The sequence below is a fragment of the Notamacropus eugenii genome, chromosome 2 (genome assembly GCF_028372415.1).
Source record: "Notamacropus eugenii isolate mMacEug1 chromosome 2, mMacEug1.pri_v2, whole genome shotgun sequence".
Classification (NCBI taxonomy): Eukaryota; Metazoa; Chordata; class Mammalia; order Diprotodontia; family Macropodidae; genus Notamacropus; species Notamacropus eugenii.
Window position 1 is genome coordinate 516,383,707 of NC_092873.1, and position 10,983 is coordinate 516,394,689.

General features: G+C 43.1%; 1 long non-coding RNA gene across 1 annotated transcript; it reads left to right on the top strand.

The window, feature by feature from the left end:
- Positions 1 to 196: 196 nt before the first annotated feature.
- LOC140530208 (uncharacterized) lies at positions 197 to 10,783 on the top strand. The gene is made up of 3 exons (XR_011975850.1): positions 197 to 602; positions 2,222 to 2,330; positions 8,371 to 10,783. It is a non-coding gene; the product is annotated as an uncharacterized lncRNA (long non-coding RNA).
- Positions 10,784 to 10,983: the final 200 nt, after the last annotated feature.

Sequence of the window (10,983 nt, forward strand, 5' to 3'; positions counted from 1 at the left end):
CACCCCTATGCTGCAAGCACTAATGCTTTTCTTTGTGCTGGAATTATGGGCCAGAACGGTGTGTGGGCAATGCAACAAGGTTTTGCATCCAGTGCCAGTAAAGGATTTCCTGTAAACACCAACTGACCTGTTGTCCAGCCCCATTACCCTCTGTGACCTGAGAGCTCCGGAAGCTGCTCCTGCCACTGCTGCTTCCAAGGTCTGGTGCCAGTGTTGTGGCAGTAGTGTGTTGTGGTCTACCCTACACTCCAGGCCAGCAACCACCCTGGCTACCCCCTAAGTCATCCCCCACCCCCACTTTTTGTTGACTCTGCTACTGCAGATTTCAGTTTGAGGTGTTATTTAAAGTTGTTTGAAGGGGAATGTCAAAAGAGTTCAGCTGAATTGCTACTTATGCTCTGCCATCTTCTGGAATCAGAAATAAATTATATTGAAATACTATTCATGAAATATTTTTGTTTTACATTCATAGACTCCAGGTTGAGGCTTCCTGCTCTGGCATATCCTATGCCTGTATGGAGATCTCCTGATTCACATATCCAAGAATGGCCAACTAACTTCTGCATGATGAACAAGCCAACTTCCCACCTCTTTGAAGACAGGTAATGAACTACGGATGAAAATAACACACATATTTTCACAAGGCTTATTTATCTGTGGATTTGTTTTACCTGATTGTACTTAAAATGGGCAGGAAATAGAGTTATGGAGGGGAAAATAGTTAATAAGAATGTTGCAAGACAAAAAGAAGAAAAGATGCCAAATAAACATTAAAAAATCCACAGACAAGAAGGCAAAGAAATTCAGAAGGAGACACAGCTGAGCAAATGAAGTGCTAGTTCTACTGTGTGTGTATGTGCATGTGTGTATATATGTATCCATATTATTTATTATGTCTGTATGTATATGTACATGTGTGTTGCATGTGTAATATCACATATGTGTATGTGTGTATTATGTATATTATTCATAATGTTGTATATTATATACACATATGGGTAATGAATACAATATACAATTACATATATTTTTAAACCAAGCTATCCCTAGTAGAGATTCACAGTTTTTATACAATTATCTTTTCTGTTCTTTCTGGTATATAGAAATATTCCTGTTTATTGATTTTTGTCAATTTAGTCATAAAAAAAATTTAAATAATTCATTTCTGTTAGCCTAGTGCCAGGCCCATAGTATGCACCTAACAAATGTTCATTGGTTGACTGACATCATTAAGAACAGTAGCAGGGACTTCTACAGTACTTTAAGGGTTGACAATGACTTCACATTTTCCTTTTAGATTTACAGACTACTTTTATCTATCCAAGCATTAATCCTCTGAGGCTAGTGCAATTCCATTTCTCAGAGGAGGAAAACAATACCCAGTCAACCAATCAACAAATATTTTTAGCTTGCCTCCTTTGTGTCAGTCCCTGGACTGACTAGGTACTAGGAGATGCAGGGTACATTGCCAGAAGACTGGTCTCTTACAGATGAATTTTGTGAATTATGACCATTCATAATGATCATGAACAGCGTTGTGGAAAAACAGCCACCTGATGCTACCTGATGCCATCACAAAGTAGGACCAGGAAGAGGAGGAGGAGGAAGGCAAGGAGGTCAAAAGGGAGGAAAAGAGGAGGAGGAAGAGAAGGAAAACCAGGAAGAAAATGAAGAGGAGAAACACAAGAAAGAGAGGAGGTAAAGGAATAAGAGAAAGAGAGGAAAACCGGGAGGAAGGAGAAGAGAATGAAAGAAAAGGAGAAGAAAAATGAGTAAGAAAGAGGATGAATAGGAGAGAGGAAGAAGAAAAGGAAAGTAAGTTAGAAGAGCAGAAAGATAAAGAGGAAAAAGGAATGAAAGGAGAAAGAGAAAGGCCATTTTGTGGGCTCAGTCTCTGTCTGCTGTGTCTAATCATCCCTATGAAACAGGGGATTTCCCTTTATTGATTGTGAGTTCAAAAGTACCGTTCCCATAGCAGGCACCTTTCACATGATGAAACATGATGCTGATTTCCCTGACCTTTTCTGAGCCCTTCCAAAGGCCTCTTGTCCATCATCCTGAAAAATGGCAGCCCTGAGGAGCCAGCATTTTATTTTCTTTATGTCCTTTTGAAAGAAACATGTGAGGTGGTGGATAGAGATGTAAACTTGGCTTAGGGGGACCTTGGTTAGACTCCAGCTCTAATACTACAAATTATGTATTCAAGTCTCTTCTTTTACAGAAATCTCCTGTCCTGGCTGAGGGATTGGAAAAAATGGAAAGAAATGGAAAAAGCATGTATTAGGAACAAGGAATACAGCTTCAAAAGCAGAAGAGCTCCTGGCCACAAGGTGCACACCTTCTAATGGGAGCGACAATGCTTATGGGAGGATGGATGGAAAGGGCCATTTGTGCTTAGAGTCCAGTAGTAGCGAAACTTAGCCATCCTTGGGGTTCAGTGACACCCTAATCAGGCTAAGGGGAATAGAGGTGGTTGACTTCAGGAAGCTATGATAAGCGCTGGGAGATGATAACTCACAATCATCCACCATCTTCCTCAAAGGTGTGGAGAAACTGATGACCTCAAAGATCCCCTCTGACTCAGGAACAAAGAGTACAGATAAGTGAGGAGGAAGCAAAGAATATCTAAGGGTGTTTATAGATCTCTCTGGGCCTCAGTTTATCATTTACAAAGGAGAGATAGAGGAGAGCCAGGCTCAGGCTCAAGCTCAGGAAGACCTGGGTTGTATAATGCCAAATAAGTCATTCAGTTCTTCTGGCTGCTCCCCAAAAGTTTGAGTTGCACAACAGGGCTGGTTTGCCTTGGTAGAAGGAGTTTCCTCACTGGGGATTTCCTCTAAAAAAAGAGGGAGGTATCTGCCCCCCGGGTTTGCTGTAAACCTGCTTTGAAGAAGCTGAAATGCCATTAAAAATATGGGCAAAGCCCCATTCAAATGGAACCAGAGTTTATGATTTGAAAGGGACTGAGATCCCTTCACACATTGCTTTCCCAGATCTTTTGGAAAACCCGGCATAATACAGGAAGTACAAAGAGTATTGAGGTCAGAGGACCTACATTCAAAAAACTATCCCATGAAACCTGAGCAATTGTAGGTAAACTGTCTAGCCTCTATGGGCTTTTCCAACTTCCTCATCTGTAAGATGAAATGGTTGGATTAACTGGACTCTCTGGTCCCTTCTAGCTCAGAGTCTATGATCCATCCACCTCCAGTGACAAAGAGCTCGTTATCTCCTGAGGCAATCCATTGCACTTTTAGGCATGTCATGGTCTGGAAATGCTCTTTTATGTCAACCCTAAATCTGTTTCCCTAAACGTCAATCTCCTGGTCCTTGTTCTGCCCTCTAGGACCATGCAGAACAAGATTAATCCCTCTTTGACTTGACAACTCTTCTAATACTTGAAGACATCAGTCATCCCCACCCCACCCCATTCCCCAAATCTTCTAGTCTCCAGGCTAAATTTCCCCAGTCCTTCCAACCAATCATGATCATTTTGAGTCTGTTCAAAATAACACTGAGGCCCTCGAGGCAGCCAAACCCAACTCAACTCTCTGGGCCCCATTCCTGCTTGAGGTCAATGTCAATCTGTAATTCAGGATGATTTTCTGCTCAGGCTCTCCGTGGGTTCTGGAAGTGTGTCTGTTCTGTGGACATGACACATGCCAGAACTGGACTTCCTCTCCCGGATGGAGGAGTTTGAAGTCTCACCTCCTAGACAGCCTAAATCTCAATGCTTGTCCCTGTGGGATCAATTGAGCCCCAATATGAGTGAGACAAGAAGCAGACCCAGGACTGCTCAAGGGCCTGGCCTGCTGCTCTCACTCTATGGTTTTTCCTTTTCACTCACTCATCTTGTGCCAACAGCAGGTAAAGAGAGTGACTTAGGGTGGCCATGTCCTGGCACAGACTAAGAACCCTGGAATTGTAGGTTCCAAGGGGAGCACAGAGTTCATCCAGGGGTCAGGCTAGACAAGTCTTCCTGAACATGATGGCCGCATTTTTCCTGCATCTTATACCTGGAAACATTTCCTCAGTCCCAAACCCAAAAGTCCTCCTCATCCTTACAGTTCGAATGTTGGTTCTTTCAATTAGCCTTGGGTCCTCATAGTCATTGCTGAGCTTTGTCTCTGTGGGATGCTCAGAGTCATAATTAAGAATCCTTTTACCTGAAGTGGGATGGGTCCTATACACATGGGCAAGGAGGTATAGTCATTGAGTATGGGTCTAAGAATCAGGAAGCTGTAATCTCTTGAAATGTTTACTAGCTCCATGACACTGGGCAAGTTACAGAAACATTCTGGGCCTCAGTTACCTCATCTCTAAAATGGTGGAAGTTGGACTTGATGACTTCCAAGGTTCCTTATAGCTCTAAATACATGATCTTTTGACAGTAGGAGGAACAGAGGCTTATTGGGAGAGGGGAGCAGTGAAGTTGCCTGAGAATGAGGGTTGCCCATCCCTCACTCACCAGTGCCCCTGTGGGATTTAGAGTAGGGCATGGGGCCCCTGGGAAGGGGACACAATAAAACCCCAAGTTTGGGACTAAGCAAGGGAGTAGAGCTCAAAGAGGGAGTGGAGTCATGTTCCATGTCTAGGGACCCTGAGGGTCAGGCTAAGGGCACGATTGGGTTCCTATAGGGCAATATCACTCTGTGACCTACTGTAGTGAGAAGGAAAAATACCCTCTTGAGATGCTAGTGCCCTGGGAAAAGCTCCCAACTGAACCTGTTCACATTATTTACAAAATTCATAAAGCCAAGAAATTCTATCTACACTGTGTATCTAAATTTCTACAGAGCCTGGCAATTTTCAGCATACAGTAGGTGCCTAATATTTGTTGAATTCAATGTTTGGGTTTTTTGGATAGTTCTTAGATACCAGAGCTGTAAACTGAGTGATATGGGAAATTCTGGATGTAAAAAACTTCCTCTACCCATACCTATCAGTACCTTCACTGATCCCCAGAATCCTGGAGTGTCAACTAGAACACTGAGCTCAGGAGCTTTGTCAGTCACTAAGCCAGGAAGTGTCAAAACAAGACTTCAACCTTGGTCTTTCTGACTCTGAGCTCAGCTCTCTAGCCACTAGGACACATTGCCTCTTGTAGAAGAGCGACTTTAGGGTTGCTGTCGGGGAAATATCACTACATGCCTCCTAAGTCAAAATGATTTGGAAGCTAGTCAGTCAATAACCATTCACTAAGCCCCTACTATGTGCTAGGTGTTGTGCTAAGTGCTGAGGAATGCCTTTCTCAATCTCCTCTCCTTCACATTGAACATTTAACTTGTTGTACAGGTTTGGGTTTTCTCCCTTTACAAAGTCTCACTTCTCACATCCACTACCAGTCCTAGACCTTCATCATTGCCCACCTCAACTATCCCAGTAGCTTCTCCCCTGCCTTATGTGTCTGCCCACTCCCATCCATCCCCCACTCTGCTGACCAAGTGATCTCCCTAAAGCTGTGATTATGTCACCCTCCGGCAGCTCCCTCTTACCTCCGAGATTAAATAAAGTAATGTGTCTTTCCATTCAGCCTCTTCCCAACCTGGCTTCTTCTTGTCTTCCCATCTTCTTACTTTTCTCCTTTCTGCATCCTCTGTGATCCAGATACTTTGGCCTCCTTGCTGTAGCTCCAACAGGGCACTCCATTTCCAGACTCCAGACATTTTCCTTGGCTGTGGCCCCGTGCATTGAATTTTCTCCCTCCTCATCTCCACCTCCTTCTGCCTTGGCTCAAACCTTGCCTTCTGTCAGAGGTCTTTCTGCAGCCCTTCCTACTCACTCCAACAATTAGTGCCTTCACCCTGGAGGTTGGTGACTTTCCACAGCCCTCCCTCACTCAAATCAAAGTCAACTGCAAGTCACGCCATCATCTTGATGTCATGGTCCTTTTGGAGAAGGAAGGACAAATACAACAGCAACCTCCCGTCTTTAGTCCCTGTATTTCCTTCACCCCTAGTCATTCACTTGTTGTTTCTGCCATTAGAATCTTAAGTTCCTTGAGGATAGGGACTGGTTCTACCTTTCTTTGTATCTCCAGAGCTCAGAGTGTAGCCAACACAATGTATGTGGACCACCCCCGCCCTGCCTGCTGCCTTTCCGCAATGTTGGCTCATGAGTTTTTAAGGGCTAGGTGACCTTAATTAAGTAAAGCAGTTCCCTCCCTCAGCTTCAGTTTCCTTATTTTTCAGATGAGAGAATTGGAAGGCATGATCTCTACCACCCTTGCAGCCCTACAATTCCATAACTTGAAACAAGACCAAAAATTGGACCATGTTTGAGTTCTGGGGAAGTTTTCCTCCTAATAAAAATCCTGAATTGGTCCAAATATTACCCATGATTCCTTCACAAATCTGGTTTCTCTAAAAGCTGAGCACAGCAAACAATCTGGATTGGATTTCATTGTATTTTCTCTAACCTGGGAGATAATATGGTGAACTGCATAGAGAGATGGCTTCAGAGTCTGAGAGACCTGGGTTCAGGTGCTGCTCCTAGCACATTCTGACTATGTGAACCTGAAAAGTTAATTTATTCACTCAATTCCCTAGTCAACTCTAAATATGTATATATATATATATCTGTATATATGTTGAAGATCATTTGTTGATCTGCCTTGGTGGAGGGAAGCCATGTACTGGAAGTTCACTATACTGATAAAGCTATATGATGGATCCAAAAATTCTTTAAATCCTTATGTGTTATTCTCCTTTCAAAGAGAATTCATTTTTCAGAGTGAAATATATTTTGCAATAGTTTCTAATTGGGAAAAATATAATACCTCTAATAACTATCCCTAAAATTCCATCCATCAGTTTCCTTCCTTCCTGTTACCGAAATGTGAACACCCACTTATACATCTAGAATTCAAATCTCAACAAGGACATTTACTGGGGAAATAACTTTAAAGTACCTATATTAACTTTAAATATTTTTCCTAATCTGGGAAATAGGAATAATGATATGCTTCATATCCTTTTTAGAGGATCAAATGAAATTCTGATGTCTTTCATGTCCATACTGCTTTTGGCATACAAAATATTGCCAACCAGCTAATATTAAATTGAGAAATTGCCCAACATACACATAAAGTAGAACTCAGGCTTCAGTATTTTGATGGCTCACATCTGCACACTCACATCAAAACACAGAAATAAAAGTGAAGATCTGGTGGAGACCAGATGCACAGTTTTGCAGGAATGAGGCTATTCTCTCAACTTTGGGCATGAAGGTAGTGTCAGAAATTTTTAGAATGTCAGGGATGGGAGAGACCTTGGAACAAGGAAAGCCAGAATTGGGAGGGGACTTATAACAAGGAATGTCAGGGCTGGGAGGGAAGGGTCTTAGAAATAACCTGCCTCAATTCCTATATTATTCCTTTTACTGGTTTTAAAGTTCAGAATTAAAATGTCTTTGTCACTAAGCAGTGAAGAAGGATGAAGCATGCATCTGGGGAGGGGGGCTGAATATGAGTCCTACCAATGGTGATTCAAATGTCCCCGGATGGTGAATCCAAAAGTCTGCTCCGTCCTATTCCCCTCAAAATGATGACAATAAAATTGGGAGGGAAAGTAAAGCCTATTTTGATTAACTTCTGGAAGCTGTGGTCATTTGTGTGCCTCAGTTTCCTCAGCTATAAAATAGGAATTGCAGCTTACTTCTCTATGCCTTTTAGGACAAGATCATTTGGAGAGGTGAAGATCAATGTGATAGAGGGAATAGAAAACCAGTCTTGGAGTTAGGAAGACCCGAGTTCTGGTTCCACCCCTAGCACATATGGACTGTGTGACTCTGGGCAGGTCAAGGTCACTTCACCTCTAGGGGCCCTAGGCAGCTCTCTGAGACAATTCATTGCCTACCACATGCACAGAAAGGCAAAAGCAGAGCCCCTGTGCTTAAGCAATGTATGGTCTACTGGGTAGCAAAACCCTAAGCTATTATGTGCAAACAAGTTTGTATGAAAGTTCAGTGGGAAGGTCCAGAGGTGTGAGGGTTGGGGAGGAGCAACCAGGAAAGTCCTTTGGTACAAAGTGGGAGCTGGTCTGAGTCTTTAACAAAGCCAGGAGATGGCAGAGGCCAAGAAGGATAGAGGAGGGAGTAAGCATTTTTATAGCACCTATTGCATATGGCAGATACTGTGCTAAGTGCTTTACAAATATTAGGTGAGAAAGGAAAGCATTCCAGGCATGGGACAAGCCCTGTAAAGGTAGAATTGGTCTTTGGATTGCTAAGTCCCAGCTCACTCCAGCGCATCAGGCTTCTTGCCCCTCTGTTAAGTGGCCCAGGGTCAAGCTGTTGAGAAATAAGAAGATGAGAAATCTAGGGTTTCTCCCTACTACATCCTTGTATTACATCTTCTGTCCTCCTCTCTAGAATATGAACCACCGTGCCCAAAAGGAGAAGGGCCCCTGACTTCATTACTAATTCCAGAACAAATGGTAGCAAGCAAGAGATGATGGAGAATGCTGGGGAATGGGGCCAGAAATGAAGCAAGACTCTACAGCCCAGAATGAATCCCAACAACTTAAAAGAAAGATGGTGCCCTGGACGGGAGCTAAGGAAAACATCTGAGTTTTGATCTGGCCTCTGAAACACATTAGTTGTTGACAATGTGGTCACTTTCTCTCTCTAATGCTTTATTTCCTTATCTCTAAAATGGACTGTTGTGTAGATGGCAGAGTAGAAAGACACACATATGCTAGCTCTGAACCCACAGCCCATAAAATATTGGCAAAAAAGAACTCTCAACAAATTCTGGAGCAGCAGAAGCCACAGAACAATGGAGTGGAGGAGATTTCTGCTCCAGAGAGCCTGAAAACTTCTCACAAAAGATCTGTCATGCCCCAGACCCGGAGCCGAGCCCAGCCCTGCCTTGGCCGCGTGGCACTGAGAGGAGCAGATCCAAGCGGGCTTCAGGGGCAGAATCTCCAGTGGCTGCATGGGTCCCTCCACCCATGGGCCCCAAAGGTTGGTGAGAGGGTCTTCTTGGCTTGCCGACAGGGGAGTGGGGTGCCTCCATAACTCAGGCCCCCTCGGGAGGCAGCAGTGGAGGCGGGAGCAGACTGGGGCTTCCCAAGCAGGCAGGAGCCCAGATCCATTGTTGAAGGTCTCTGCATAAACCCCCTGAGGGAACTGAGCCCCATGAGGCAGCCCTGCCCCCACCTGAGCACCTAAACTTAATCTCACACTGAATAGCAGCCCTGCCCCCGCCCAAAGCCTTGAGGCTGGGAAGCAGCATTTGAATCTCAGACCCCAAGCGCTGGCTGGGTGGATCTGGAGGCAAGGTGGGGGTGGAAAGAAAACTCAGAAATCAAGTCACTGGCTGGGAAAATGCTCAGAAAAGGGAAAAAAAATAAGACTATAGAAGGTTACTTTCTTGGTGAACAGGTATTTCCTCCCTTCCTTTCTGATGAGGAAGAACAATGCAGGGAAAGACACAGAAGTCAAGGCTTCTGTATCCCACACATCCAAAATAAATATACCATGGGCTCAGGCCATGGAAGAGCTCAAAAAGGATTTTGAAAATCAAGTTAGAGAGGTGGAGGAAAAACTGGGAAGAGAAATGAGAGAGATGAAAGAAAAGCATGAAAAGCAGGTCAACACCCTGCTAAAGGAGACACAAAAAAGTTCTAAAGAAAATAACAACTTGAAAAATAGGCTAACTCAACTGGCAAAAGAGGTTCAAAAAGCCAATGAGGAGAAGAATGCTTTAAGAAGCAGAATTAGCCAAATGGAAAAGGAGGTTCAAAAGCTCACTGAAGAAAATAGTACTTTCAAAATTAGAATGGAACAGATGGAGGCCAACAACTTTATGAGAAACCAAGAAATCACAAAACAAAACCAAAAGAATGAAAAAATGGAAGATAATGTGAAATATTTCATTGGAAAAACAACTGACCTAGAAAATAGATCCAGGAGAGACAATTTAAAAATTATGGGCCTACCTGAAAGCCATGATCAATAAAAGAGCCTAGACATCATCTTTCATGAAATTATCAAGGAAAACTGCCCTGAGATTTTAGAACCAGAGGGCAAAATAAGTATTCAAGGAATCCACAGATCACTGCCTGAAAGAGATCCAAAAAGAGAAACTCCTAGGAACATTGTGGCCAAATTCCAGAGTTCCCAGATCAAGGAGAAAATATTGCAAGCAGCTAGAAAGAAACAATTCAGGTATTGTGGAAATACAATCAGGATAACACAAGATCTAGCAGCTTCTACATTAAGGGATAGAAGGGTGTGGAATATGATATTCCAGAAGTCAAAGGAACTAGGACTAAAACCAAGAATCACCTACCCAGCAAAACTGAGTATAATACTTCAGGGGAAACAATGGTCTTTCAATGAAATAGAGGACTTTCAAGCATTCTTGATGAAAAGACCAGAGCTAAAAAGAAAATTTGACTTTCAAACACAAGAATGAAGAGAAACATGAAAAGGTAAACAGCAAAGAGAAGTCATAAGGGACTTACTAAAGTTGAACTGTTTACATTCCTACATGGGAAGATATTTGTAACTCTTGAAACTTTTCAGTATCTGGGTACTGGGTGGGATTACACACACACACACACACACACACACACACACACACACACACACACACATACAGAGACAGAGTGCACAGAGTGAATTGAAGAGGATGGGATCATATCTTAAAAAAATGAAATCAAGCAGTGAGAGAGAAATATATTGGGAGGAGAAAGGGAGAAATGGAATGGGGCAAATTATCTCTCATAAAAGAGGCAAGCAAAAGACTTTTTAGTGGAGGGAAAAAGAGGGGAGGTGAGAGAAAAACATGAAGTTTACTCTCATCACATTCCACTAAAGGAAGGAATAAAATGCACACTCATTTTGGTATGAAAACCTATCTTACAATACAGGAAAGTGGGGGATAAGGGGATAAGCAGGGTGGGGGGAATGATGGAAGGGAGGGCATGGGGAAGAAGGAGCAATTTGAGGTCAACACTCATGGGGAGGAACAGGATC